This window comes from Capricornis sumatraensis, chromosome 1 (genome assembly GCF_032405125.1).
Source record: "Capricornis sumatraensis isolate serow.1 chromosome 1, serow.2, whole genome shotgun sequence".
Classification (NCBI taxonomy): Eukaryota; Metazoa; Chordata; class Mammalia; order Artiodactyla; family Bovidae; genus Capricornis; species Capricornis sumatraensis.
In genome coordinates, this window is record NC_091069.1 from 7,146,018 (window position 1) to 7,159,842 (window position 13,825).

Genomic DNA, 13,825 nt, shown 5'->3' on the forward strand with positions numbered 1-13,825 from the left:
ACAGTGACTATGCAGCAAGTCAATGCTGGTGTTTCTATCTGGAGCAAACAAGTTGGCCATGAGCTTGTGGCTCGAAGAATCAGTGGCGATTCCCAGTAATAAAGGAGGGCTGAACTGGGGAGGGGTGGGGGGAAGATGACAGTTTAACCTGGGGCATAGGAGGCTTCTGTGGAGCCCACACTTAGGAGAAAGAAACTGAGGCGAAAGAGAGTCAAGGTGGGGGCCAAGTGTCAGGGCTAAGGAAGGGGACACACCACAACCCACAGTCAAGATCTTACTCATCAGCCAAGGACATGAGGCTTCCCTCCCCACCGGAAGCTCCCTTTGGGGGCTGTGGCAGTGCCTCAAGCACCCCTGTTGTTGGAACTGACGACTAAGGCCGGCTGTGAGTGGCAGAACCCATCAGGCTGTACATTTCTTGGAAGTGGCCTTCCAGCCACCTTCCATTAGCACAGGTGGCAGAGACCCCTCAGATCCAGCTGACAAGTTGATTCCTCAAGCCCGAGCCGATGCTCTGTGGATGGTTGTAAATTACTGCAGCAACGTGCTTCCATCTGAGGCTTTTCACTGCCTGGAATGACATCCCACCCACAGTCTGCTTTGTCCACCCAGGGACCTGAGATGTGAGCCAGGCAGCCTTCTGCTTCAGTTTCACACAGAAAGAAATGAGGCACGGAGAGGCCAAGCTACTGGCTCACAATCACACAGTGAGGCAGAGTTTTGCTGGAAACTGAAGCCACTTCTCCTGCCTCCCGACCTGGCCCCTTTCTCTGGCCTCCTGCTGGTCCTCACAGCAGGAACTGGGGCAGGAAATTGTTTTCGGTGAGGTTCCTCCAAAGAGGCCTTGAGAAGACCTTGGCAGGCTCTGGGGAGGTGAGCAGTGAAGAGGCTCCTTGAAGGAGTGAGGGTGGGGTGGGGTGGGGCTCCCTGGCAAGGGATTGGTTTCTGCCTAATCCCCACATCTGCGCTGGGCCCACCAGTGTCCCTCCTCTGCCCTAAGTGCCTGGTCCTGTGCTCTGTCATCACTGGTCATCACCAGTAACTGGTGATGCTGCATATCTGGTCACCACTTTGAAGCCCCAAACATCCTATTATGACACCATTTTACAGGGAAGGAGATAAAAGTTCAGAACGGTTAGGTAATTTGCCTAAAGTCACACAGCTAGTGGGGAAAGGAGGTCTTTGGCCCCTTGGGAGCCCAGAGCCTGTGCAAAGGCCCTGAGGTGGGCCCTGGGCACAGGATGCACCAAAAGACTTGTAAGGAGGCCAGCAGGCTGGGGCCTTAAAGGAAGCCGCAGAGGCCCTTCTCAGCTTCGTCCAAATCCTACTTTCTCAAGCAAAGGGCTCTGGCTTCCACCGGATGTGGCTTTCTGCTTAGTGGAGCAAGGCTCCATCCACCCTGGTCTCGGTTTCCTGTTTAGAGAGGGAAAGACTACAGAGAGGCCTCTGGAGTACGAAGAAGTAGCAGCAGCTTCTGGGCGAATCGTGTTTTGTTTTGTTTTGTTTCTTTTTAAAAAAAGACCCAGAATGTGAAAGAAGTCGGTGAGGGCGGAGAGGGTTGGCCTGTTTACAGACTCAGGATGAAGACAGCTCTTTGCTCTGGTCTGCTCCACCTGGGACCCCAATCTGCTGGGGCAGCGCAGGGTGCAACTGGGGCCGAAGAAACGAGCAGGGTTGGGCTGGGGGCCCGTCGGAGCCAGTTCTCAGCGCCATAGGACGCTGGGCGGCCGACCCCGCGATGCCAGAGCGCGCGCTCCCCAGCGCGCCCTCCCTGTGGGCCGGGGTCGCATCCGCCGGGAGCGCGCGGGCACAGGCTCCCCCCACTCCCGCCCACCGCCCCACGCGCACACGCGCTCACGCGCTCACGGAGCCGGCGGAGGAGCCGAAAGGAAGCAAGAAGTGAAAGTGAGCAACCTCTAGTGAAAGAAAAAGACATGCACAGACAGCTCGGGAATTTACGCTGGTGGCAACGGGCTGGGCGCGCGCGCGCGCGGCGCATTCCCGGCAGCTGGGCGCGTGCTTGGTGGCCTGCAGGGGAATCGCTACCCGCGCCAGGCAGTCATTCGGCTCGATGGCGTCCCCAGGCCCTACGGCGGCGACCAGGCTCCTTCCCTTTCCCCTGGTTCCGGCCACAGCCGCCTCTTCTCGCCCGGCAGCGGCGAGCCCAGGGCTGGGCAGCCTGCGGCGCTTAAAAACCCCCTGGGCAGTGGCCAAGTCCTGCTGCTAGGCTCGAGCTTATCCCAGAGCCCAAAGGACCCTTAGCCTTGAGCCCTTTCCTCCCCTCTCCTTCCCCAGCCCCTTCCCTGGAGCGATGAGACCCTGCAGCTGGCCCTGGCTCAGGTGGCCTTGGCCAGAGCCGGAATCCCAGAGACAGAACCTCCAAATGACCGCCTGGGAGGCCGAGGGCCACGTGGCTGGTGAGAAGGGCTCCCAGACTGGGGCCCAGGGGCCTTGGGAGCCCCCTCCCCTCTTCCTTCCCTTCCAGAACAAGCTTTTCCAGCCCCGCCGCTGCAGAGCCAGGTTTCTGGCTGTGTGGATTGTTTTCCACCCCTGGGGCTTGGGTGGCAAGAGGGAAGGCAGGGAAGCTGATTGCCCACGTGGTGTTCTGCCTTTCCCTCACCGCCTCCTCCAGAGGCGCCCCAGGGACCCTCAAGGCTGAAACAAACACAGAAACCAGACCCAGTCTTAACAGAAAAGGCACACACAGACGCTGGGGCGCTCATCACGTCTGGCCTTTTGGACACACATCAGGTGGAAGCTGTGAATAGTCCTGCCAGGGCTGCCCAGTCTGGAGCTCTGGGTGGTTAGGTAGTCCTGGGGCACCAGGGCTTCTTCAGACACAGAGAAGGGCGTGGCTTCCTTTCCAGTGGAAAGCAAATTGGTGGGAGAGGGGAAGACCCACCCCAGACCTTGTCTCAGCTGGGTAAGGTCCTGGGGTCCTGCAGGGTGTCCCTCACAGAGCCAGGATGCTGAAAGAAAACATCTGTCCCAGGCCTCTCACAGCTCAAAGTCTGGAAGTAAACAAACAAAATATGGTGGGCTGAGAGCTCCCAACAGCCCCCAGCCAGGGAAGCAATCCAGAGGACGTGCAGTCAGACTGCCAAGGTGCTCCCTGCAAAGGCAGGGTGGCGGTAAAGCAGAGCAGGCTAAGGAGGCCGCAGACCCCGCGCCCCATGTTCCCCAGTTCTGTAGACTGGCCACACTGCAGGGAGCCGGAGACACCATCAGAATGGAGGTGAGTTTGTCTCAAGGGGTCTGGGGCTGGCTTTCCCTCTACAGATGGACAAACTGAGGGCCTGAGAGGTTAGGGCAGGTGGCCCAGGGTCACCCAGCCAGCTAGACTTCCGGCTGCACCCTGGCACATGCTGCCTGCCAAGTCACTTCAGTCATGTCTGACTCTGTGCGACCCCATGGGCTGTGGCCCACCAGGCTTCTCTGTTCATGGGGATTCTCCAGGCAAGAATACTGGAGTAGGTTGCCATTCCCTTCTCCAGGAGATCTTCCCGACCCAGGGATTGAACCCAAGTGCCTAACGTCTCCTGTGTTGACAGGCAGGTTCTTTACCACTAGCGCCACCCCTGGTGCATAGTAGGTGCTGAATAAATAGAACTACGGGCTCAGAGCCAGGCCCCTCCCTCTCCCCTGCAGATCTCTGTTGACTAGTTTTCACAAGACAGTTAAGACACAAACAATAGCCTGATAAAAGTGTGAGGTGCTAAAAGCGTTAAGGTAATTGTAGCTGTTGATAAGTAGTGTGATGGTGAGTGAATGGGGATACTGAGGAGGGGGCCTCTGAGCAGGGGCCACCGGCCATGAGACCATTTGGGGACCCGGTACACCAGGCAGAGAGAATGGCAAGTGCAAAGGCCCTGGGGCAGAAACCGGCCTGGAGTGTGAGAAGAGGAGAAAGACAGACACGTGGCCTGAGCAAAGGGACCAGGGAGATGCAGGCCACAGAGAAGAGCTGGGGTTTGATTTCAAGTCCATCGCACATGTGTGATGGGCGTGGGGCCGGCCAAGCACTGCTGTGGGAGAGCCCACGCCCTGACCGCAGCGGGCGGGGGACTCAGCTCCAGGATGAGCCCTGGGGCTGCACATCTGCTCCTCATTCCCCGACTCCTTCCACCGCGGCATTTCCTGGGAGCCCATGGCCAGGAGGGAGGGATGTCGTCACCCGCCCAGGGCAGGGCGCTGCTTTGGCTTGCCTTCCCCGCGTCCTCTGGATCACCCTGGTTTGCAGCCGCCAGAGGAACAAAAGACCCTGATGCTGGGAAAGATGGAAGTCAGGAGGAGAAGGGGTCAACAGAGGACGAATGGTTGGATGGCATCACCAGCTCAGTGGACGTGAGTGGGAGCAAGCTCTGGGAGATGGTGAAGGACAGGCGTGCTGCTGTCCGTGGAGTGGCAAAGAGTCGGACACAACTGAGGGACTGAACGACAACACCAAGAGGAACATTGTCGCCATTATCACCACGGGGGACATCGCGGTGGGTAACACTTGCCCAGTGCTCCCTGTACACCAGGTCCCGTGCCACGCGTGTCTGTGCGCTTGGTGTCCACTTTACAGACGAGAAGATGGAGTGAGGCGAAAGCACCCAGCCAAGATGGCACGCTTGTTGTGTTCCAGGCAACGTCTGGGCCTTGAGTGCTGGAATGAGCTAGAATGTCAGAGCTGAAGCCCAGTTGGAGCTAGAGTCTTTGCTCGGGCTGCGAAAGATGGGGGCTGGGATTGGAGGCTGCAGAAAGCAGAAAGGTAGGCTGCAGGTCATGGAGAGAGAGCAAGCCCGAGAGAAAGATGTTGACGTGCCCCCAACCTGCAGCAAGAAGCAGCGTGGACTCACACGGGTATAAACACACACCTGGACACGCTGGCATATAGAAATGCATGGACCCACATACATGCACACACATGTGTGGCACACACACACAAGCACTGGGTGCCTTGTGCACACTGCCACACGCTCCGCCCCCCCCCCCCCCGACAGACGTGCACGTGTCCATGAAGGCACCGTACTCACACGTGAGCCCACCTCAGTGCTCGGGCACGTGGACACAAACCCAATCCGTGCTCACAGAACTTCATAATAGACCATCTGCACACTTCTTTTCTTAGCAATTATCATGGTTCATTCATTCATGCAGCAAACATATGTTGAGCCATTTTCGGTGCCTGGCCAGGGGGTGGGCACGGCGCACCCAGCCAAGAGGACCCACAGTTTCAGCCTGCCTTTCTTGGAGCTCACAGTTAAGCTGTGAGAAGACAGACGGGTAACAGTGGACTGAAATCTTCAAGGATGCTTGTCGTGGGGGCCCTGGAGGAGAAGCACAGGGAGCTGTGGGCTGGAGGGACTGGAGAGCTGGTCCACGGGGACTTCCCAGAGGAGGTGTGTTTCCATGAGTGAGGGGACCCGCTTTGGTCAAAAGACAAGTCGGGAGGGGGTTTGAGCAGACAGAAGAGGGTCATGTGATGGGTGGGTGAAGCTCAGATAGGTCTCAAGAGCACGGGGTGGAGGTCTGCTGACCCAGACTGGCCAGCTCCGGCCCAGAGTGCCCACACATGGACCCCCTTTCCCACTGGGAGCCTCCAAGGGCAGGGCCAAAGTGGGTGACTCTTGTCTGTGCCCTGACCCCCAGCACCCAGCCCAGGTGAGCGCCGGTGTCTTAGATGGGGTTCTGGTCTGCAATCCGGGAGCGGCCACAGGGCGGTCTCTCTCCCTTTCCCCTCCCCACTCTGTCCCCCCTTCCCTCTTCTGCTTCTTTCCTCCCCTTTCCCCTTTCACTGTTCCTCCTCCCCTCCCTGAAACTGCTTCTCTCTCTCTCTCTCTCTCTCTCTCACACACACACACACACACAGCCCTCAGTTTTCCCATCTGTGTAGTGGGTGGGTACCAGCCCCATTCTCGCTGAGCTGTGAGGGTGAGTTGAGAGGAGCCTACTTCACAGAGGGGACTTGGGAGGCTTCCTGATTCTCTAGGCAAAGCTCAGCCTTGGCAGCTGGCAGTGGGCATAGTCACCCCCACCCTACCCTGTACCCTGTTTTCCTATTCTGCCCCCATGTCGTCCACACACACAACTCACCCACATACAGCCCCTGTACCCCCACCCCACATCTCACATATACTCCCCCCACCACACCTATCTTGCATCAGCCCCCTCACCACAGACCACCTGCTACACACACACACACACACACACACACACACACACACACACAGAGCACATTCACGGGACCATTAAAGGCAGCCTGGCCAGGCTTCCTCCCGCCCCCGAGTCGCCCCCTCCAGTCTTGGACAGGGCAGTGACAGACGGCCCACGACAGCCCCCTGACCCTGGCTGCAGGGCTCTGCTCATTGATCCAGAGATGCTCTTTCCTTTTCCTCAGGCGCTTCTCTGAAGGATGGAAAAATCGATGCCCGCGGATGAGCGGGTGCAAAGCAGGTGCAGACAGCAGCGCCGGGGAGAAGGCCAAAGGCAGGGGAGTCAGGCGCCTGGGGTCCTGCGGCTGTTCCCCATCTCCTAGGACACACTCCGAGGCAGGTGAGGTCCGCCCAGCCCGGCGGTGTGGTTTTGGTTTTTATCATTTTGTTCTGATTACCAAAGCTGTAAGACGTGTGTGTAGAACATCAAAATCACCAAAGCCCTCCCCAGAGGTCACCTCCCTGTTAACGTGCATAGTAAATCCTTCCAGCCGTTTTTCCTCTGCACATGGAAGGCAGTTTTTATTTCTGCAAAAATAGGACGTGCTCCACCGCTTTTTTTTCATCCGACACTCTGCCGCCCAGCATCCGCCTGTTCCGTTACCTGGTAATCTGATGTTGCTCCAGGAGTCATCCTATCGCCTGATGGATATGTGCACAGCGCAGGGCTTGAGGTCAGAATCTTGGTCCCTTGGCTGTGTCACATTGGACAGTTGGCCTCCACCCTCTGACCTCGCCACCCCCCTCTGTGTGGTTGGGGCCACTGATGCCAACCTTACAGCCTTACTGTGAGAATTACATGAGGTAAGAAGCAGAAAGTACTCATTCCTTGCCAGCACATCAAAAGTATTCCATCCATTGTGGGTATTACTATTTTTGGTCTCTCTGGTTATAGGGCTAAGGCATCATTTACTTAGCCAACCCTCTCTCGTTGACTATTGAGGTTGTTTATTCAACTATCCTTCAAGAAGGCTTTTGTGAATATCCTTGCCGAGAAGTCTTTAACAAATCCTCAATTATTAATGTTGAGTAATTTCTAGGAGGAAAGTTAGACATGTTAGAAGCAGGCACACTTTAGGACCAGTCTGTCTGCATACTGCCTCGTGGCCCTCCTGAAAATGTTCTGATGACAGTGTCCTAGGACTGCCATGGCAAATTATCACAAACCTGGGGTTTTAAAATAACAGAAATGTGTTGCCTCGCATATCTGGAGGCTGGAAGTCCAAAATCAAGCTGTTAGCAGGACCGCCCTCACCCTGAAGGCTCTGGGGGAGCATCTTTCCTCGTCTGCTTCAGCTTCTGCTCGTTGCCCACATTCACCTGCCCTGTCCCCAGCCCCTGCCTCGCGGTCACATGGCTTCCTTTATTTTTTCCCCATGTGCCTCTTACAAGGACCCTGTCCTGTAATCCAGGTTGGTCTCTTCATCTCAGGATCCTTAATTTGATTATATCAGCAAAGACTGTTTTTTCAAATAAGGTAACATTTATGGCTTCTGGGGGTTAGGTCATCTTCATATCTTCGGGGGCTACCACTCAACCCACTCCACACTCCTACCAAGGAAAGAGAGTCGTGTTAAATTCCTTTGCCCCCTCACTGCACAGGATATTCTAACCTTTTTGAACTGCTTGGCCAATTTGATAAGGTAAAAAGGATCTCTTGTTTTAAAGTGCTTTTTTTTAAGTGAAGAGAAACGTATTTTCATAAACTCGCTGGTCATCTGTCTTTCTTATTTTGCAATTCTTGTTTCACGTGCTTGTTGGTCATTTGTTTTTCTTCTTATTTTTGTTTTAACTGATTCATATCCTTTGCTCAATTCCCTATTCACTATTGTCTTTTTCTGGGTGTGTGAGAGATCTTTGTAGGTGAAGATATTGAACCTTCATTATATCTTGTAAATATCTCCCTAATTGGTCACTTCCTTTGGGGTTTTTTCATAGTTTTCAACATACATAACTTTTAAACTTTTTTGTAGTCAAAGTTTCAAGAGCATTTTATCATCAACTGAATAATTAAGCAGACTTTTCCCACTTAGATTATTTTCATCTAGCACTTTTACAGTTTGACTTTCATATTTTTGTTATCTCTGCAATTTATTTTACTTTAGGTGCATGTTGACATGAATTACCTTCCCTGCTAATTATTGAACAGTTGTCTTAATACCATTTAATAAATAGCCCATACTTTCCCTATTGATTTTAAATAATATTTTTTTATTCAATTTGGCTTCTGGTTCCAGTGACCTGGCAGACTGAAGTAATGGTGATGCTCCCCTCACTCCTCCTGCTGAGGACCCCTGCTGAGGACCACCAACAAAATTTAGCAACAACTGCAGAAATAATTAATCTAGAAAGAATGGGAAATTCCCAGGTCTTGGAAATTGGGTGGGTAAAACCAGAGCCAGAAACTGTTTCATAGCTGAAGACCCCCAGCAAAAGGGCAGGATCCTCAGTGGAGAGGTCTTAGCTGACAGCTAAAAGTAGAAACCTGTTTTAGACAGCTAAAAACAGGACAAAATGGTCTACCGCAAGGGAGAATAGGCATAGTCTGAAACTGAGATCATAGCACATCTGAAAGAGACTATAAACCAAGTGTGCTTTAAACTGTTAAAAGGAAAAAAAAGACACCATAAGAAAATAAAAAACACCTTTTGAAAGAGGCAGATTCGAAAAAAAACAAAGATCTAAGAACGAAGAACATGACCGCTGAAATTAAAACTTCAGTGGGTGAGTTAAATAGCAGATTAGACACAGTTAAAGAAATGTTCATGAACTTAAAGACAGAACTGAGGAAATGTTGAATGCAGTTTATAGAGAGAGAAAAAAAAAAACAAACCCAAAATAGAAGGAAATAGGGTAGAGTGAGGAAGTCTGACATATGTACTAAAAAAAGAGAGATTGTGAAGAAAATGGAGGAGAGATCATATTCCACATGATAATGGCAGAGTATTCCATGAGTGATGAACGACACCACTCCTCAGATTTGAAAAGTGTATTAATGCCAAGAAGGGTATATAACATTAATCTGCACTTAGATACAGATACTAAATATGTAATGCTAAACACAAAGAAAATTATTTAAAGCAACCAGATGGAAAAACTGTGCTCTTAGCACTTTACACATTAGCTTTTTTTTTTTTTTTTTTTTTGGCTATACCATGCAGCATGTGGAATCTTAGTTCCCCAGCCAGGGATCAAACCCATACCCCCTGCATTGGAAGCATGGAGTCTTAGCCTCTGGACCACCAGGGAAGTTCCCTACACTTAGCTCTTTAACTCTTCAAAACAGCACTCTTCACATTATCATGATCCACATTTTAAGGGTGGGAAATCAAGACACAGAAAAGTTGCTCATCTTTATTACTTCACATTCCTTCAGTAATTTTTGCTACAGTAATGGCTCCTGAAGAATCATACTTTCCCTTGATAGTAACCTTTTGTGAGGTGACTTTGCTGCTCTCCCTTCAAGAGGACACTCTTGCCACAAGGGAGAATCTGAGTCTATTTTCCCAACCTTGACTGTGGTCTGGTCTTGAGACTTGCTTTGACCAATGTAATGCAGCGGAGCTGATGTTGTGTGGCTTTCAAAGCCAGACATTAAGAAGCCTTATAGCTTCTGCTTTTGCTATCTTAGATTGCTTCTGCCATCTTGTCAAGAAACTCAATGTGGACTCCTGGTGGAAGAGAATTGAGATGACCTACCTGGCAACCCTGACAGCTCAGATGGTAAAGAATCCGCCTGAAATGCAGGAGACCCCAGTTTGACTCCTTGGTTGGGTTCGATCCCTGGGTTGGGAAGATCCCCTGGTGGAGGGCATGGCAAGCCACTCCAGTATTCTTGCTTGGAGAACCCCCACGGACAAAGGAGTCTGGCAGGCTACAGGCCAGGGGGTTGCAAAGAGTCGGCCATGATTGAGCAGCTAAGCACACACACGTAGCAGCCATAATAACTGCCAGGCCTTTAAGTGAGGCCGTGCTAAGCCCTTTACCCCATTCAGGCCCCGAATGAGAACGGGCACACGAACGGCTCCAGCAGGGCTAGCAGAAGAACTTGCCAGCTGAACCCAACTCATACAGCAAAACTGTGAGCAGTAAACACCTGGGCACAGAATTATACAATGATTAATGGCAGGGCTGGGATGTGGACCTAGTCAGCCCAGAACTCCAGGTCATATGCTTTGACCACAATCCCACACATGCCACAAAGAAATAACGAAAACTGTCAACAACAATAAAGGCCAAAAGTCAATGCAATAATAAATATACTCCAGATGATGAAAGAAAGTATTTGTCAACTGAAACTGTCTTTCAGCTAAACTGTCTTTCAAGAGTGAAAGCAAAATATAGATATTTCAGGGATGTTCCTGTTGATTCAGTCACTAAGACTCCTCCCTCCCAATGTAGGGGGCTGGGGTTCAATCCCTGATCAGGGAACTAGATCCTATATGCCACAACTGAGAAATAGATGGGGAAACAGTGGAAACATTGTGAGACTTAATTTTTTGGGCTCCAAAATCACTGCAGATGGTGATTGCAGCCATAAAATTAAAAGACACTTACTCCTTGGAAGGAAAATTATGACCAACCTAGATAGCATATTCAAAAGCAGAGACATTACTTTGCCAACAAAGGTCCGTCTAGTCAAGGCTGTGGTTTTTCCAGTGGTCCTGTGTGGTTGTGACAGTTGGACTGTGAAGGAAGCTGAGCGCCGAAGAATTGATGCTTTTCAACTGTGGTGTTGGAGAAGACTCTTGAGAGTCCCTTGGACTGCAAGGAGATCCAACCAGTCCATCCTAAAGGAGATCAGTGCTGGGTGTTCTTTGGAAGGAATGATGCTAAAGCTGAAGCTCCAGTACTTTGGCCACCTGATGCGAAGAGTTGACTCATTGGAAAAGACTCTGATGCTGGGAGGGATTGAGGGCAGGAGGAGAAGGGGATGACAGAGGATGAGATGGCTGGATGGCATCACTGACTCGATTGGACGTGAGTGTGAGTGAACTCCGGGAGTTGATGATGGACAGGGAGGCCTCAGTTCAGTTCAGTTCAGTCGTTCAGTCATGTCCGACTCTTTGTGACCCCGTGAATTGCAGCACGCCAGGCTTCCCTGTCCATCACCAACTCCCGGAGTTCACTCACACTCACGTCCATTGAGTCAGTGATGCCATCCAGCCATCTCATCCTCTGTCATCCCCTTCTCCTCCTGCCCCCAATCCCTCCCAGCATCAGAGTCTTTTTCAATGAGTCAACTCTTCGCATGAGGTGGCCAAAGTACTGGAGCTTCAGCTTTAGCATCATTCCTTCCAAAGAACACCCAGCACTGATCTCCTTTAGGATGGACTGGTTGGATCTCCTTGCAGTCCAAGGGACTCTCAGGAGGCCTGGCATGCTGCAATTCATGGGGTCGCAAAGAGTCAGACATGACTGAGCGACTGAACTGAACTGAACTGAAAGATTCCACGTGCTGCAATGAAGATTGAAAATCCTGCATGCTACAACTAAGACCCAATGCAACCAAATATTTAAAAAAAAAAAAAAGAAATTTCAGACAAAGACTGAGAAATTTTACCACTCACAGAGTTTTGCTTAAAGAATTAATAAGGGATTACCTAAGGAGGAGAGAACTCAAGCCCTGTACCAGGTATGTGATGAGTGATGAGCAAAGATATTAAAATGTGGATAAAGTCTAAAGAAGAGTTGACTGTAACAATCAATAATAATAATGAAAGATGTAGGCTCAAAACAAGATGGAACCAAAATACTAGGCAATCATACATGGGGATTGGAAGGTATGATTGGAGTTAAATCACTCTAAGACTCTGTACTGTCTAGGAGGAGGGTGGAGAATATTGATTTAGATTAAGTCAATTATGTATGATAAAAATTTAAAGATAACATCTAAAAGGCAGAAATGCAATGTATAACTTTTAAGCTGATAGAAGGAACAGGAAATAAAATGCAATCAGTCCAATAGAAAGCAAAAAGGAAGAGGGAGGGAAGAAAGTGATTGACTTTTTTGTATGTTTATCTTATAACTGACTACTTTTGCAGAACTCGTCTATTTATCTAATAGTTTTTCATTTGCTTCCCTTGGGTTTTCAAGAAGGTGATTATCCACAAATAAGGATAATTTTGTCTTCTTTTTAGTGGTTGTCCTTTAGTTTATGTTTCTTGTCTTATTGCGTTGTCTAGAACTTTCAGAGCCATGTAAAATTATAGAAGCATTATTAAGCATCCTTGCCTTATTCTGGACATGGCTCAGAATGCTTCCAGTATTTTACCATTAAATAAGGTATTGGCTTTTGGCTTGAGACAGGTACTCTTTGTCATGTCATTGAATTAGTCAAGATAAGTAGATTTTGCCACAGCAACAAAGAATCTCAAAATATGATGGCTTGAGAGAAGTTTATGTCTTGTTCATATTAAGTTGGCTGTGTTTTCAGGTAGTTCTCCAGGACAGCTGTGATTGGCTCAGCATTGCACCTCCACATCACCAAATGCTCCTGCACTTACTGAAGCAAGGAACATAGAATTGGAGAGTCTTGTACCAGCAATTCATACTGTTCTTGATACTGTTCATGGGGCTCTTGCTGCAAGAATGCTGGAGTGGTTTACCATACCCTCCTCCAGATTTTATTTTTCTTGGGTTCAAAAATCACTGCAGATGGTGACTGCACCCATGAAAGTAAAAGATGCTTGCTCTTTGGAATGAAAGCTATGACAAACCTAGATAGAGTATTAAAAAGCAAAGACATCACTTTGCCGACAAAGGTCCACATAGTCAAAGCTATGGTTTATCCAGTAGTCATGTACAGAGGTAAGAGCGGGACCATAAAGAAGAACGAGGGCCGAAGAACTGATGCTTTTGAACTGTAGTGCTGGAGAAGACTCTTAAGGGTCCCTTGGACTGCAAGGAGATCAACTCAGTCAATCCTAAAGGAAATCAACCATAATATTCTTTGAAAGGACTGATGCTGAAGTTGAAGTACTTTGGCCACCTGATGACAAGAGCTGACTCGTTGGATTAGACCCTGATGCTGGGAAAGATTGAAGGCAAAAAGAGAAAAGAGCAGCGGAGGATGAGATGGTTAGCAGCACCGACTCAATGGTTATGAATTTGAGCAAACTGGAGGAGGAAGTGGCAACCCACTGCAGTATTCTTGCCTGGAGAATCCCATGGACAAAGTAGGTGGGCTGTGGTCAAGGGGTGGCAAAGAGTTGGACGCAACTTAGCGACTGAACAACAACAAGTACCAGCAATTAAGTGCCTCTACCCAGAAGTGACATACATTAGCTCACATAAACTGCCAAACCCAGTGGAAAGTGCAGTCCCAGCCTGGAAGGAGTACTGGAGAGACTGGCAAACATTGCAGATGTCACCATACACTTATTAAGGAAACATGCTTTTATTGCTAATTTTAGACTTTGGAGCCTGAAAGACCTGAAGAGTCAACTTGAAAAGTCATTCAGCCTTGGCTATGTGATGAGTAGCAGTGGAGGTCAGTATTAAAAAAAAAAAAAGTGAAATCAGGACTTCCCTGGTGTGCAGTGGTTAAGAATCCACCTTGCAAGGCAGGGGATTTGGGTTTGATCCCAGGTCGGAGAACTAAGAATCCATATGCCACAGAACAACT